This window comes from Leptosomus discolor, chromosome 4 (genome assembly GCF_034619465.1).
Source record: "Leptosomus discolor isolate bLepDis1 chromosome 4, bLepDis1.hap2, whole genome shotgun sequence".
Lineage (NCBI taxonomy): Eukaryota > Metazoa > Chordata > Aves > Leptosomiformes > Leptosomidae > Leptosomus > Leptosomus discolor.
Window position 1 is genome coordinate 41,549,034 of NC_141394.1, and position 18,480 is coordinate 41,567,513.

An 18,480-nucleotide genomic window follows, 5' to 3' on the forward strand; every position below is an offset into this window, starting at 1 on the left:
GAGCATGGGAGTCCTGTGGGCTGTGGAGTGCTTTTGCGGGCTTTGAAAGTCTGCACCACTTCTGAGTCTTGACTGAGACTATTGGATCTTCAGTGTCTCTCCACTCCAGCCCCCGTATTTCTTGGCAGAATACTCTCTGTCATACTCTCCAAGGTGTTGCTTTCTTTGATCCTTCCTACCAACAGACATTTCCTCTTGGATGAGGGAAAAGGATCCCAGAAGACAATACGTGTGTCTTGGGGTGAGGGGAGGTGTTGAGGGACAGAGGGGGAAGGAATTTTAAAATGTAGATTGATAACCTTTGACCTGGATCAAAAGAGCTGCATCAGTTCCAAAAGATTGCAGAAAGTCTTCCAGAAGGCCGTTCTTGATTCTCTTTTTAGGCAGGAATTTGCTATAAGAGGCAGTATGGACAAATGCAACACTTATCTTAAGGCTAAAGGAAGTAAGGGGGACAGGTGAAAGCAATAGCTCTTTATTTTTTTGAAGTAGGCTACCCCTTATAACTATAATATATATTTTGTCTTTTACTAGACATTGGGCAAGACACTGCTTCTTGTTTAAAAAAAATTAGAAATTTATTTTGTTGAATCATTATCCAATTAGTCCTTTTCAGATGTTTAGTTGGGATAAGAGTAATATTATATGTAAAAACTGTTACCTACTTGTGGTTTTGGCATCTTTTTCTAGTCGGTATGTAAAAGTCCCTGTGTTATACCTTACACTGTTCCAGATGATTTTTTTTTTTTTTATAAATGTGTATGTGTGCAAACACAATAGGAGAGAAATGAGGAATAAATACATAAGCTTTGTGTGATGTTTTTTGGAAAATGTCAGTATTTTCCTCTGACGAACTGCTTTAGGTTTGATATTATTTATCTTTCCAGTAGATTTCTCTGCCTTTGATTTAAAAGGTGTTGAGGAACTGCTCCTCTATAGCAAGACAGAAATATTTTTGGTTCTAATGAAAATGTTTTATTGCTGGCTTACTATTTTTATTTACCATTAAATTGTAGCTATCTGTGGTCTAAAAATATTTTATAAAATTTTTTGCTCTTATAAAACAATTTCTAGGTAAACAATATATTGTTCCTTTCAGGTGATGGAAACTATGGTGTCAGTCCTAGTGTTTTCTTCTTGAAATGTGTTCTTTTTGGAGTGAATACTTTCCTTTTTTCTTTCTGTTTTACTTTATACTGAAATGACACGAGGCAACCTTATTATTTTCTGCTTTCTTCCAAACTAAGGTTGAACAAATTTAACTGTATGTCATGTGAAAATTATTTCAGTAGTCCCAAGAAATCACAAAATTGAATAAAATTAATTATATAATTTCTTCTTTTTGTGGGTTAGTTTCCAAAATAAGGAAAAAAATCCTTCTCCTCTTATGCAGTGTTTACTGAACTGTTTCAGGTAATAGGAAGTCTAAAACCCCCCCATCTTTCCCAAAGAGTGCCTCACCTTCTGTCACCAGGACAGTCTGTCCCTTTTACTGATGTTTACTTTTGACTCGAATAATAATATACTGTAGAACAGAAAATGAGAAGACACAGAATAGGACAAAGCTTTTTGAACTGTATTTACAGAAGTTCCCAAAATATAAAATATTTATATTAAAATATTTATATAAAATATTTATATATTTACGTACTGGAGTACTTAGACTGTATTAATAGAAATCTTGAATATAGATAACTTGGGAAATTTCAGCCTTGCAATAGGTATCTTATGCAATATTGGTAGCATGAGTTTAAGTGCTCAAAACTAGGAAGAATTACAATTCAGATTTCTTGCTCTCCTAAGGCATTGTGCAAAAGGTAACTATCAATACATTCAACACTACGAAAAAACTAAGGCTTCATGTAGCTAGATTTTCAGCTTCCAAAGATCTGTCATCTCAAGATTCTAATGTGCTATTCTGACCTAGCTGTCCAAGCGCAGTAGGGCTGGAGTTCAAATACATTCTTGTGTTTCTTTGTTTATATCATCTGGCTTTGGATAGGTAGCAGCATTTGAGCCTTCTGTACCACTGATTTTGTAGTCTTCTAATAGGCAAGCTGGATTTTGAGCTAGAATAACAGAATGATAAAAAAAGTGGAGTATTTGTGTGCACAAACACATACAGGTTGTATAGATTTATATATATTTACATAGTGCTAGGGAATGCCAAACCCAGCAGTCCTACGGAGAAGAGGTTGTCATAGCTCCATGTCCCCAAGTCTACCTATATCCCTGACACACAAACATACGTGTGCAATACGCACATGACAGCCTCATCCTGTTCCCCTTGCTGGCTAATTAGGAGCAAGATCTGTAAATTGGGGGGCAAGGGCGGGGGGGGGGGGGATGTTGGGAGGAAATATATATTCAATGTGTATACAATCTATACAGTTGCTGGACCTAGGCACTCAATCTACCCAGTAGCTGGCTGTGGATCCTGCCTTCCCCAGTCATCTCCTGCAAAGACACACACACACAGAGAAATCTCTCAGCTAACACCTAGACCCACATTCTCTCCAGCAGCTGTCCTGGCCCTCTGGTAGCCACCTTATCCAGTTGTTTCGTGCTTAGGCACACACACATAGCAGCTCGCAGGCCTCTTCACCTCCTTGCCAGCTGGCCCGTCTTGATGATCACCAGGAATTGCACATTGACTTACATACCCTTACTCACTCCCTGTTGCTGATACCACAGACACAGATATCCTTATGGCCCGTGGTGGGACTGCAGTTGCTGGCGCTCAGACCTCCATACACTCACAATATCACCAAATAGAGTTCCCTCAGAGAAAAATAGTTAAGCATCCCATGATAAATCTTGTGCAATTCCCAAATCTTCCTTTCCCTGCATCCCATAATGAATCCCATGCTGCCATAGGCAGTAACCCCCTTCAGTCTGTAACATGCTCTGGACAGCCCTCCTGTCAGCTCACAGTGATGGGCATCCCCCAGGCCATGGGGCTAAAGGCTTTCCTGGGAGGAGCTGGGACACAGATTCTGTTTCTCTGATTAGGTTATTGAGGTTTCCCAAGTGCCTCTGCGCTCCTTGTGTGTGGGGATGAGCTTTTCATCACATAACCTAACATATAGCAACTCAAGCAGTCTCAGAACTTTATAAATGACTGTGGAGCAGATGTGTCCCTAATATGGTATTTAAAATTGAACACAGTGACCTAGAAAAAGCACAACACCATGATTAATAAGGTTTTTAAATTCCAGGAGGATGGTAGTAAAGCTAAGCAATAAAAAAGACCTGTAATATATGAGAAAAGAAGCTTTGGCAAAGTATAGAATATTGCCAATTTCTTCATGCAAGCCTTAACTTCAGTTTGAGAACCACTGATACAGAGCTGATCTGCACTGCAGGCATGCTGGGCTACCTGCAGGATCTATAGGCTGGCGTTTCATGGCCTGTGACATGTAGAAGGTAAGACTGAATGATCACAATGCTCCCTCTGGTTTTAAAATCTGTTAATTAATGAACTGACAAACTCAATTATTTAACAGTGCCACATGTAATTCCTTTCCCTTCTCTAAGTAAAAGGAAATTTCCAGTTTCCTAAACAGAAATAAATGCCAAAAAAGAAAGTACCAGGTGTGGGCAATATCTCGGCTGTTTGTTACCCACCTCGTATAAGGAAAAGTAATGTACCATAAAAGCAACGCAAGCTCAGTTTATTGGCAACAAGGGAAACCAATAATAAATTATAAAAGAGTAAACTATCCCCTCAGTCTCAACCACTAATAATTCCTATTTGATACTTTCTAGTCTGAACTGCCTCACAGATGGTTTGACTTTGTATAAGATTTATTTAAAATCAAACATTTATTATCGACTTACCTTGTGAGGTCTTGTCTGTGTCTAGTCAGTAAGGAAATCCTCTGCAATTTTCTAGAGCTGTGTGGGGGTGTGCAAGAGGGCACCCTATTTCTAAAGCAACCTGTCTTACAGTTCTGCAAATAGAAGAGCATCTCGGCTTTTGAAAGAACATTTTTTTATCATCTTCTCAGAAAGGGGTAACTGATCAAAACATTGTACTCAAGATGTCTAAACAAACCTGATAGCTATTATATGGACCGAATTAATATGTTAAAATTGTATTTAACCAGTGAGCCCTGGCAAGATGTAACACCTGGTATATCCTTTTCCCCTATTAGCTTGTTCCTGCTAAGCAAGGTGTTAGAGAACAAGAATTATATAGTCCTTTCAAACATGGCAAACCTCTGTTCTCTCACACATCACTACTTACAACACCAGCAGATGTCCTGCATTTAACCTCGTGTATCCAGCAAGATTACCTGTCTCAGGCTTCTTTAAATACCTTTCAAAAAAACATTACTACTTCCTCTTCTCCCACTTTCTACATTTTACTTTCCAAATCCTTCACTTTGCAAATCGTGTCTTCAATCACTGTGCTGTCTCTGAAGAAGTCATGCAAATTATGTTGAAAATTTCCTTCCTAGAGATAATATAACTTAGATGGACTTAAGAGAAAGTGAACATCAGACTAAACTGTAGTTCTCAAACAGTATACATAGAGCAGGCAGAGGAAACATGGCTGCAAATGTGCCTCCTCCCAAAGTAGCAGCTTCTAGTAAAGGAATATGAACCTGAAATTGTTCTGTACTGCCACTTCCTGGCAGAGTCTGCAGATTCATTTAAAAAATGCTTATGTGTCTCATAAGGATCCCTGTACATCATACTGCTTGTGTAACTGAAGTGTTGATAAAAGATACTGCTTATTATTGCATACTCTGATATTGGCCAGATGGCATCTATTATTGGTCAATAATAGCCATTTGCGTTGTCTTTTTCCTAATCATGGGTTGCTAGTAGGATTTTGCATTATACCAGTATTCTTAGCAATCCACAAGGACCTGTATTAGTGTATTACATAATGTTCTTATTGGTTTTTGCATAATGTTCGTGTTGGTTTTTTAGTTCGTTACATGTTTCATTATGTCCTTTGATAGAATATATGTTAGTCTCCAGTATACAGACATCTGCAGATAAGGTTGTGGTGCTTTGGGTTTGGTTTTTTTTTTTATCTGAATACAAAGAGGTATATGTACTTTTTGTGAGCTTTTGCATATTTGGTGGCTTTCAAAGGAAAACATAAAAAAATCCCCTCCTATAGCTTTGCCAGTTGACACTGTTTCATTGGTTATAGTATTGTAATTGCTGAATGACTCCATATAGTGATTTACAATCTCCCTCATGTTCACGGTGGATTGAATCATAGATACCAAAAACCTCAAGGCTTGTTGCATGTAACAGAGTGGACACTTCACCAACCTCTTTCCCTTGAATATGATGTCCTTACAAGAGAACGGAGAAAGACTGCGGCTTCTTTCAGGTCCTTGACATGTTCTTTCTCTTTCTGAAAGGTTTATGTATTTTTTTGCAATTGATTTTTTGCTGTTCTCGTACTCAGGATTTCAGAGACAGAGGTGCTCCTTTTCCACTGACTCTTCTTGTTGGGAAAAATGTAAATATAAATAGTATGGGCTGCCTATCTTTCTGGCTCTTAAAACAGAGGCTGGCCTATGGTTTTAAACTGTAACATCGATTTGCTGGGGAGGGGGAAACTCAGTAATAAAACTTGCAGTCCTATTGGGATAATTGTTTAGAGTCTACAGCATTTGTGGCTGTTCTGTGTTACAAGTAAGTAATGATAGAATGTCATGGTTTGTAAAGTATACAAAATGCTATGCACTGAGGTAAGGAAGAATTTAACGGTTTGATGAGGGCAGCAGTAATCTCTCTTGCATAGTACTTGCTGGAGACATAAAGTCTGGGCAGAATATTTTGTGTACACCAAAAAACAAAACCAGAACCCCAGAGGAAAAGGAGAAGGCAGTGTTTGGAAAAAAATGGCAGTTACGCAAGGGAATAATTATTTTGTGGAGTGAGATGTTACAATTTTTCCAAAGAATTGAGGTAGAACCTTTTTGGCAAGAGGGAAAACTGAACCAGGTTTCTTCAGAACAATACAGAAGATTCTTCTCTTGGAATCAGTAAAACATCAAAATAGTAAGAAATGTCATGAATCAGCTGAAGAGAATATATTGGACTACATAGGAAGCAGGAAATTTAGACAACTGTGGTAGTTGGGAGGGATTTTGGAATATGTTATCTATTCTAAAGGCTTATAGGTGTGATTGGCATGACAACCCCTGTGCTCTTACTCAAATAGTAAAAGCTAGTTAATAAGTCAAACCAATCTATCGGTGTTTATCTACTATGTTTGAAAAGGAATAGTAGTAGTATATCAGAAAAACAAATACTAATATCCCCATTCTATGAATAACGAGTGTTTAGTGAATTCCGGTGATTTTTACTATTACACAATAAACTTCAGAAATGGCATTTACTAAAAAGGCATGTGTGTGTTTACTAGAACTTGTTCTTGCCATAGATTACCATGTAATACAAGCTTTTGTTCCTTCTACACCGATAGATTGTAAACAGGGAAGTAAGAAGAAGAGGAAAAAAATGGATGGGTTGGAAAGCTGGTATATACAACATTGTAATGATACTACTGAACAGATTTTGTTTCTTAATCAAACTTACAAAGGTATTTCACCTTGAGAGCAGTTTACGCTTCAGTGTTACACAGCATGCTTTCTGAGACTGTAGGGATGACATAAACTGAAAAAAATGACAGCACAGTAATAGTCATGTCAATTCACATATTCTGCAAAATATGGGAATTAAAAATCTAAGAATGTGAATACTTAATCTATATTAAATATTTTAGGCAGGCATCTAGCTCCCAAAGTTATGCAAAAGGATCTATGAGAAAGGGGCAGCAAATTCCCAGGAAAGATGAATTTTACCTTTTAACAAATATTATGAAGCTACCATTTGCATAAATGATAGTTAGATTCTACATTAAAATGCTAGCCAAATATTTAACTGATGAACTTAAATGAGTGTTGTATGAGTAGAAAACTTCTGAATGTGTTCTTACACAAAAAACAAACTACTGCGTTGAAGAATGTACTATCTAAACTCCTTCAAACTGCCACTAGATGGTGACACTAACTTTTAAACAGGTTGAACTTGGTCAGCTATGTAGCTTTTTCTTGCTACTGAAGTGCAATAATAAAAGCTGCATTTCAGACTGGTATGTATAGTCTGGAAGCAATAATGTCCACCAGCTATGTAAAACTGGAAATAGTGTAATGATTTTCTATTTCAAAATAATTTTTAAAACCATTTCTGAGTAAAGATCATTCAACCATACCCTATCCTACCTTACCCTCTTCTTCAAAATGCATTGCATTGTGTACATTATTAAGGATGTAAATGTCATGGAGCTACCATTTTATAGTTCAGTATTAAAAAGGACAATACTAGTCATAGTTTGGAACTCTTCAGGAAGCTGCAAAGCAGTTTTTGGAACAAGAATTTATGGAGTTGTTCTGTTCAAGCATGTGTGTTTACATATTTCCTACCATCTCAGCAGCACTGTGCAATGGCTTCTAGTTTGCAGATTAGAACTGGAGGTTTTGGCATTGAGAAGGGTGTGGAACTTCATGAAAATGCACTTCATGTCTAAATAGGAGCTACACTTTCAAAATTCTATTCAATAAAACATCTTAACAGATATTAAAGTGCACACATACCTGTTTTGCTGAATAAGCGCTAGTTAATAGTTTTGAGTTCTGAAAACAATTATAAACAAGTATTCTTCTGATTTCAGTGATCTTATCAAAACAACAACAAATTCCATTATTTTTGCAGTGGATAGAATGTTACCTCTGAAGCTTAAAATATTCATTGCAGGCAAAATAATGTGTGCTTTGAAATTGGAATTTTATTTGGCATCTTCCAGAAGACAGAAAAACTATTCCATGCTCTTTCTCCTCCTTCCGCCCCCTTCCCTCCCCTCTGGCTTTTAAGGCTGCAAATAAATCTTTTCAATTTCTAGTAAAATCTGTGTAATCTAAATATCTGCAACTAATGAACATTTTATGTTAGCACCATTTTCTAGACTTTTAGAAGTCTTCTATCAGTTGTTCTTGGTAATCAGTGTATATACAGCTCCATTCATCATGGACAATTCTTCCAAGACCTGGAGTTTAATGCTAACTGTGAGGTTTCTGGTCCACTCCTAGATTTAATAGAAGCGTTCCAACTCCCTCTCTTAGTGACATGTAATCGTATGCATGCCCATCCCCATGACGTAGCTGAGCTTTGAGGCCCCCTTTAGCCTTAGTTACCTATAAGTATTAACATGTAACTCTCTTAACAGATGTCATTGAGTCTTTCATCTTTTATTTTCCTTAGCTGATAAAAAAATTATCAGTTTATCAATGTTCTTCAACCTAGTAGTCTGTTATATTGCAAATTCAAGATGTGGTAAATTCAAGGTGAAAGTTGTCAAAATCACTGACAACAAGACATAACTCATCTAGGCTTTGCTCAGTGGTTACTCCAGTTTACCTATACACTGAAGAATGAAGGAAAGCTGGCTTGTAACCAAGGTTACAAAACCCACTGTGCACTAGATATTTCCATGTAACAGATTGGCGAGACTGATGAGATTTTTCTATCAGAAGTAAAAGCTGAAACCTTGGATAACATGTTCTAGTTAATGCATTCAGGATAGAGGGAATATTGTCTCTGGGAAAAAGTGAAACTTGTATGAGTGCTAAAGTAATCTATAACTGCAAACTGATGTATGTAGAGGTTTAAAACTCTGCGAGTCAGCTAATTAATATCTACCTGATAAAGAGGACTAGGTGTCTACGACTTCCCATAGTAGTTACCTACTACTATGAATAAAAACATTTTGTTTTCTGATTATGTGTTGGACGTTTACTTCCCCTAGGATAACATTCCCCATAGTGCTTTGTTTCTTAAAATTATAAGCATAATTACACCTAAACAAATGTGTTCATTATCAGATGAGCATCGATGTTTAACGCTTTTCAAGTGAATAACCCAATAGTCTCTTCTTGCTGTGCTTTAGTTGATGTTGTGAAGAAATCTCTGAATGATTGAACTGGATTCCTCTCAGACAAAACTAAATTACAGACACTTTCTGGGAGCGTGCTCAATGCACATCAGCCATCAGTGAGCATTTGGTTGGAAGTGGAGCTTGTTGAAATAACCTAAAAAATCCATGCACTGTGAGCAGTAAATTCTCAACACAATTATTCAGGTTTGCTAATCTCTTGTTTGTCTGTGCCAACGGCTAAATACATATGGTCTTGTACTACCAAAATCCAAAGTTTTTTGCCTATTTATAAAGTCTGATTTATTTTTTCTAGTAACACCAAATCCCTTAAATTTTCTAGACAGAGCAATAGGAGCTGTGGGGGCACAATTCACATCTCAATGACTAAATAAAAATATTCCTATTGCCCAATAAACCACAAATGTAGAATTGGGGATTGGGAAGTGTTGAGTGTTATACCTCTAAAGTCACTTCTTTGAATTATGAATGCTATTAAAGAAGACCAGATGTCCCACTGAGATGATTTTACTCCCAGCATTTTTCCTATAGGTACTATAAGAAGTAATTGTTCTGGCTTCAAATTAATGAAGTCAGCTTGGAAGATGACAAGTTTTCAATAAACATGCCAAAAATTACCTCTTTTGTAAATGCTATTTCTTAGGGTTGGCTGAGGAAATATTATTTGTTGTTTATTGCTTTGTAAGAAAGCTGTTCCAGCTAACTAGTTTGTCAAGATTATTGACCCACAAGAAAACAACACTCATTATAGAAACAAAACTACAGCCCAAGCTTTAGATAATTTGATGTGAAAGCTGTTCACAATTCATGATACTGAAAATTATTTATGCCAAAAAATATTCTGACACAACCTTACTTCATTTTTGAAGCCTGCTTCTGCACAGGTGGTGGGAGTTCTCAAGTCAATGAGAAAAAGGGAATAAGCCAAACTATGCTCTGCAAATACCTTCCTGTTTTTAAGATAATACTATAGTTTTTCAGCTGACTTTACAAAATATCATGAATGTAACCATTTTATAATAACTTAGCTGAAAGGCATTGAAAAATCTGACCCACCAAGTATACATTCTTGATTTCTACCTTCTGTATGTTTATTTCTGTACTCTTTCATCATGCTTGGACATGCTGCACATGTTTACATAAATCAAAGTATTGTTTTGTGTACAAGATATCATTTATGCTCTTCGCTTTCAGCCAGCTTTTTTCTTTACTCAGAACTGAAATTTTTCTTAATAAGTCAGTGCAAGCCTTTGCAAGTTAGCACTCTCATTTATTTAACCTATATATCTGCTAAGCAGGGTGTTTCCAACATGGAAGCCTACAGGAATTCCTAGAAACATCAATACTTTCATTCATCAGGTGGTGAGACAAAAAATACAATAAACTCTCTCTTGTCCTAGAATGTGTCTTAGTATGTTCATATTCATTCAGAAAGACAATTTCCATTTCTTTTAAGCAGTGCTGGAAAAGCTGGTTATATGGCCATGAAGGGTGCTGTTGATGGATGTTTTGCACTGTATGCACTTCCTTTGCTGTTCGAAAAATGTTTTACTGAAACCACAAAGTCTGAAAACTGAAGTTATTTGTTTTAATAAGAGAAGAATGTACTAACGTTGTGATCATAGAAGCCATTAATTATCAGACAGGCTTTTACTTAAAAACAACAAAACACGCAACAACAAACACAAAACTTTCCCTGTTAACTTTATTTATCATGCCATATGGAGTTTATTTCTCCCTTGACATCTACTATTTATTATTTAAGAGACACAAGGAGAGAGGAGAGAGATGTTTTCAGAAGAGATTAAAGGAAGAGAGATACTTAATGCTGCAGAAAGGAACCGGCATCCAATTACGTGCGACAGGAATTACAGAGAGGAATTATTGAGGATGGTGCTGAATAAGTGAGAAGTAATGCTATCTGTATATATTATATTTGAAGTATTGCCTGCTCCAGTTTCTTAGGAAAAATAAATAAATTGATTTCCTTTCGTTAGCACTTGCAGTTTTTTAGCCAATGAGACTTACATTGTGAAGTGTTCCTCCAAAATTATGAGAAATACCTAAGTTATTGAAAATGCAAGATTATAACATAAATATAACATAAACGCTATCACGAATCAAATGAATTCCAACACAGGGACAAAAACAGGGGAGGAAAGGTTCATAAACTTCAATAAGTGCTTGATAAGAAACATCAAACCTCAAAGGTGTGGTTGTGGAGAACAATCTTGAAATTCCACAGGATGACAGACAAATAAAAACTGAAGTTCGTATATGCTGTCATGTTACATTGACGTGTAAGATATACCAGTAGTCCAGCCTTGTGACTTATATGTGGAAATTCCACACTAATGGTAAATTGGTTTGTGATTGTTATTTGTGGCCCATATAGCCAGTAAGTCAAGTTCTACAGCATTTAATTTCATATTTTACACTGTGCTGCATAATATATATGGTCCAGTTTTAAAATGCTTTTCACCCACAAGAGAAAATTTTGCAGGCTGACACGTAAAACTTTTTCAGGGCTTTCTGCCTAGTGGAAGATTACACCTCATGCACATGCTATACATAAAAAAATTTCTGTCATGTGAGCAGATACACCTGAAAGGCAAGGAAAAATATAAAAGTAGCATAATGGATTATTACAAAAACTCAGAGAAATAGAGAGAATCACCATCTAGTGAATGTTGCAAATTATGATGCCATATTTCAAAAACTATGCTCTATTTGTAAAGCACATGCAAAAGAGGGTGTGATTATGAATGTAGTCTGATGAGTCTTCACCAGGCAATGGGTGAAATTTAGAGCAACAGAACTTATTTTATGTTATTTTGATCCAGACAGACCCACTTCACAGACTGAACAATAACTGCAAAAAGCCTAGTAGAAGAGACACACATTAACTTTACACGGAAGTTGAAAAGTTGTCTGTGGCATGTAGAAAAATAAAGAAAGACCTCTTAAGTATTTTTGGAAAATCACAAAGAATTGTAGTAGCCAATAGTAAGTGATTGTAATTTCTTTGCTGTCAGCATCATAAATAGCTGTACATGTGACCTAGACATTTCTACATTCTGATGGATGAACAATGAAAGGGGAAAAATAATATGGGATGTACTTTTTTTTAACAAGCGGGACAGCACTATCTGCATGTAAAGTACAGCCTTCCTCATCACCAATACCATGCAAGTGTGTACCCCATGTGCATTTCAGAAATTTTTGTAAGTTTAAGATTCATTGTGCATGGGTTCCCTCACTTCATTCTTTTTGTGTAGCACAGGAGAGTGGATATTAGAATCATAGAACAATTTCGGTTGGAAGAGACCTTCAAGATTGAGTCCAACCTTTGTCCTAGCCATATCAAAACCACTATACCATGTCGCTAAGTACATCTACCCATCTCCTAAACATCTCCAGGGATAGTGAGTCCACCACCTCCCTGGGCAGGCTGTTCCAATGCCTGACAATCCTTTCAGTAAAGAAATTCTTCCTAATATCCAGCCTGAACCTCCCCTGGTGCAGCTTAAGGCCATTTCCCCTTGTTGTATCGCTTGTTCTCTAGGGAGAACAGATCGACCCCTACCTCACTACAATCTCCTTTCAGGTAGCTGTAGAGGACGATAAGGTCTCCCCTCAGCCTCCTCTTCTCCTGACTAAACAACCCCAGTTCCCTCAGCCGCTCCTCATAAGACCTGTTCTCCAGGCCCTTCATCAGCTTTGTTGCCCTTCTCTGGACATGCTCCAGCACCTCAATATCTTGTAGTGAGGAGCCCAAAACTCAACACAGTATTCAAGATGTGGCCTCACCAATGCTGAGTACAAGGGAACAATCACTTCCCTGGTCCTGCTGGCCACACTGTTTCTGATGCTGTCAAGGAAAAAGAAAGGAACGGGAGGGAGATGTAGAGTTGTTAGTTTTACTGAAGTTACTTAAATCACTTGCCACAGGACCTTGGTTTAAGATTCCACTTGCTGCAGAATGAATAGAATGCACTTCACTCAGAATAGGAAAGCAGCAGAACGTTTTATTGAGGTATAATGATAATTTGATAAAGTGCAACAGATTTGATGGAATTTAGCAAAGTTTATCAATATTAACAAAAGCAATTTTAATATGAATTTACAAAGTGCGTCTTAATAAAGTTCAATGGCAAAGTTCACTCTTATTACTTACTATATAGGGGTATATATAGATAAAGATAAATCAATTTAGAGTTGGAATAAAATGATTGTAAGAGAAATATTGGGGAAAATCAACTTGGAGTTGGGCTGGAATGTTTTTTGTACAAGGATTGGCAGTGAAAAAATGTAAAGAATGCCCTCCCATTGAGTCATGAGATTCAGAGTGTACCCCCTTTCTCTTTAAACTCCTCAGAGAGGAGCCTAGGTGCGGCTAGATCCACCCTTAGTCCCATAGAACAGTTTATGACTAGAGGTGTAGAGGATAAAGGAGACACTCCTGTTGAGTCATGAGGTTTAGAATGGACCCACTTACTCTCCAAACTCTTTTACAGAGCATGGCTAGATCCACCCCTAATCCTAGACTTGGTCAACAGTTTACGACTAAAAGGACTAAACGGAATTTTGTGCATTTCTGCCACAGGGCACCTCTGAGAAGAGTCTGCCTCATCTTCTTTTTTCTCTCTATTAGATACTTTTAGATGTTGATTAGATTGCATCCGAGACTTCTCTTTTCCAGGCTGAAAAGTCCCAGCTTTCTCAGTATTTCTTCATATGTGAGATGCTCCAATCCCTTAGTCGTCTTGGTGGCCCTTTACTGGACTTGCTCTTGTCTGTCCATGTCTCTCTTGTACTGGGGAGTCCAGACCTGAACACAGCATTCCAGATATGTCTCACCAGACCTGAGAAGAAGGGAAGCATCATGTCTCTCAACCTGTTCCCTACAATGCTGTTCCTAACACAGCCCAGGAGGCTGTTAGCCTCCTTTGCCTCAAGGCACATTGCTGAGTCAATATCAAATTGTCTACCAGGGCCTTTTCTGCCAAGCTGTGAACAGAACTTGTGAATTTGTTTGAATTTTCCCTAACCTGATCTTTCTCTATCAAGGTCAAGCCCTCCTTGCTCTGGACTTTCCTACTGGTCTCAGAGGACTGGGATTGCTGAGGACCAGTCTTGTCAATAAAGTGAGGTGAAGACTGTTGAGCACCTTGGCCTTTTTCTTTCCTTTCACCAGCTCCTCTGCCCTATTCAGCAGCAGACCCACCTTTTCCCTAGTCTTTTTGGTTTTGCTGCTGTAGATATCAAAGCTCTTCTTGTTGCCCTACATGTCTTTTGCTAGATTCAACTCTAGAAGAACTTCAGCTTTCCTAACCCTGCACACTCAGATGAGAACTATATTCCTACTGGAGCACCTGACCCTGCTTCCACCTCCTGTACCCCTCATTTTTTACATCTGATTTTTGTCAGGAGCTCCTTGTTCATGCATGAATGCCCTCTGCCACCTTTACTTGATTTTATGCTCATTGGGATGGACTATTCTTTATCTTGGAGGAGGTGTTCCTTGAAAACCAGCTAGGTCTCCTGATCCCCTTTTTTCTCTAGGACAGTCTCCCATGGGATTCTTGAAAGCAGGTGCCTGAACAGGTCAAAGTCTGCTCTCCTAAAGCCCAGGTTGTGATCTTGCTGTTTGCCTTATTTCCTCTTCTCAGGATCCTGATCTCCATCATCTCATTATCGCTGCATCCAGGGATACTCCCAACTCTTATAACCCCAACCAGTTCTTTCTTATTTGTAAGTACGCAAAATCCCCTGTTCTTTGTGATATCTCCCTTCATTATTTACAGTCGTATTGTTACTTGCTTGATCAGTCTTGCCTGGGTAACTGTAATTATTGAGGGACTGAAAACAGGTTAAGGGAGAAAACCATTGAAAGCCAAGTCATAACTGTCGTAAGGCCACAATTGCTACAATTAACTTATTTCCAGCTCTACATTTTCTTTTTCTTTGTGACAAACCAGGTATCATTCCTTTTTCTTTTACTCTTTTGATGTAGTGTCACTGGATGGTTAGTGATATCACACAGAAAATCTTGATCATTACAAGCTTCCTTCTTTTTTTTTTTTTTTTTTTTTTTTTTTACTGTCGAAAATGCGTTTCATAACCCTTAAATTTTCCTTATGGTTAGTTGTTGAAATTCATAATATGTGTCACACAAATCTTGTTTGGGCAGTTGTTACTCAGGGAAAGTTGTACGAATCACCAATTATATGTTCTGTAAAAGGAAACAAGCAGTGTGTCTCACTAAACACTGACTTTCTTCTCCATCTGCAGAGCACACTTGAAAAATATTCCAATGCAAATATAGCTACTGTGTCTAAAAGCTTTTTAAAAGCCATATAAAGCTACTTGAGACAGAAATAATGATCTTTTCAACAGCAGTGAGAACAGAATTGCAGGCAACAGCAATATAGTAAAAACAGAAAAAACGTTTCAAGGTCTTTGCTAGATTAATTTTTCATGCTGTGTCAATCACATTGTATTACCTGAGCTTTTGGAAAATAAGTATACCTAAAGGATTTTAGGATATGTCAGTAATTTTGCTAAGTGTTTGTATGTTCTATTTGAAAGATAGGTATATAGGAAAGACAACTATCATCTGATGTGTTGTATAATTATAAGCATAATCCTAATACACAAGTGTAGTCATACTGTCCTGAATAGGCACAGCTATACAGAAACATTCTTCTGCTTCTCTAAGTCTAGCCTTTTCCAACTGCGGACTGCTGACAGTAGTAAAATATCTAAGTGTAGCTATTTGAAAAAAATCCTGCTATTATTTTTCAGTTAAAGAAGGCTATTTTGTAGCAGGTTCAGTGCATCCTGCTTCTAAATTTTCTGCTGTTCTTTTGTCCAAAAAAACCGTTATGAAAAGTGCAAAGTGATTCTGATGGGGCCAAGTTCTTCTGTATGTGTAAATAAAGGACAGAACTGAGACAACGCAGCAATATTCTCTGAGTACATTTGGGATTTGGATTATTAGACATCCACTCGCAATTTGAACCTTTGCACTTTTTCTACTTCTGGGTGATGTATGGAGGAATGAACTTTCAGTAGCATTCTTGAGTCAAATGAGAGTTATTAATATGGCCACATGCCTGTACATACGCTACTTGAACATGAAAGCAGAAGCAACAAGCTTAGCCATGCATCTAAAAAGTGCAATGAACTGTATTATAGCTTGGGTTAAGGTTTGACTTACACAAGGAAGAAGAGAAGAGATGTGGATGGATGGAAAAACACTCTGCTTGTATTTATTCTTCTCTGACATAATTTTAAAATGTCACTGATAGTAGAATGTATCCTTGGTCTGTCTAATCTGTAAGTATATAATTACAGATGACCAACAAATGTTGACGTGTTCTGGTATTGTAAATGAGTATTTGGGTACATCCTAACATGACAGACCCAATGAATAAATTTGTCACATTTTGAATTAGAGCATTTATTACTGCAGAAATTATTAAAATATTTATTTATGATATTAAATATTTAAACAAAGTTTGCTCTTATTCTGTTGGGACTTCCACAATTCAACAGTCTAAATTAAAAATGAAAATCTGAGGGAAGAAAAGGAAGGAATAAAATTGTTTTGGCAGATGGAGTAGGAAAGGACCATGAAACAGCTGGAGAGTACTTAGAATATGACAGTGCTTTTCTGCATTTCTTTTTTGTTACTGCTTGGGGAGAATAACAGAAAGCCAGCTTCAGTATATGTGCTACCAAATAAATATCTGCATGAATTACAGATGTGGCTCTTGCTGCGGGCTGGAGCATGTTTTTATCTCTATGCCACAGACATCTTTAGCTTAAGATGCTTGTCATTCTGATGTGCAGCCTTTGACATTTGTTTTGTCTGTTTTCTCCTGTGGTGCCAAGCAAACAACTTCTTAGCTCCACTGTCTGCATTTTTGCATCTGTTGTGTCTTTGCATGTGACTATATTATCCTTTATATGTCTGACTGCCTCACTAGTGTCAAAATGGTTCTGGTTAAGCAGAAAGAAATTTCTTACAATAGGTCTCCATAGGCCACTTTCCAAAGGTTTCTAACCAGTTTTCTGGCTTATTCCTTCCTTTCTAGTTCCACTGATACCTTTTCTCCCCCACCTTGCCCCCTGTGCCCCCTGTTTTTCTTTTCCTTTTTTTTTTTTTTTTTTTTTTTACTAAACAGTTGTTTGGACAAAAGGTTCTTTCTCCAGTCAGTAAGTACCTTTTTCAAGTAATGCATCTTCCAGAACCATGATGATTCAAATGATTCATGAGTGTTAGACACCTACTGATCTTTCTGAGGTTTCTGAGATTTGTCTAAAAAAGCAATTGACAGGACAGGTATCAAAATTGACTTGCCACATTTTTTTAAAAATCACTGATCAGCTGCTCTGGGTAGCTCTATAGACATATTGACTGGCTTTTGGTTTTTTTTTTTCTCTTTTCATTTGCTTCTTTCTTTTTTTGTTTTAAATGCTCATTTCATTAGTATATCCCATAAAAAAGTTTTACAGTCATTCTATTAGTGCTTCACCAACAACTGCAATAACATTCTCTAATTTTCGAGATGAGAAAAATGAAGTACAGAAAAAAGGAAGGGAGTTGCTTGCCTACTGTCACTGAAGGCCACTTTGAATTTCATTTTCCTCTGGTAAGACTGATTTTTTTTTCAGAGGGAGTGTTCTCTGTGTCATGATGATATACATGTGGAAAAACACCCAACAAACCTGATTTCAACTTTATAGGAAATTATTAGAGTATCCTGGTAAACAGACTTGTGCTCCTGAAGACTTTTTAATCTCTTCTTGTGTTGATGATTTTTCTCCCCTCATATTGATAGTGGATACATTCTTCTAATACATTCTCAAAAGACTGAATTTAGTCTTTGCTTGGGCTCATGGAAAATTCTGCAGCAACATGTGTATATAGGCAGAATGACATGGGGTTTATTTCTGTGTGTTATAATGCCTCAACTAAAGTCACATGTTCATAGCTAAGGGTATTTCATGTCTTTAAGACATTGAATTCATGTATGTTGTGAAAGTGTTTTTTACTTATATGCAAATATTTTTCGACTAATACTTGAATGAGCTGATGTAATACTTTTTGTAGTTCAATTTACTACTTCTTGTAATGTTGTCCCACAAGCAGGGTGCAGTACCCAGTGTGCGAAATGCCAATATACACTCAGAGTCAAGGTATTTTATTTCATTGATGTGCATCAATGGATGTTTGTCCCAAGACAGCACACCTGGCATCAGAGTTTCCCAAATTATACGATTAATTAATACATATTCATCATTATTCCCTTCAATGATTGGTTCTTCTTTCTCGCTTCTGATGCAAAGTAGTGCGCAGTCTCTGTCTTCTTCTTCTATTGTCCTTTTTGAGTAGGCGGTACCATTTGTATAAGTGGTCAATGAATCAGTGGTCGCAATCTCCCGTTGCCAGAATTACCTTTTGCCTACTTCTTCTCTAATCTTGG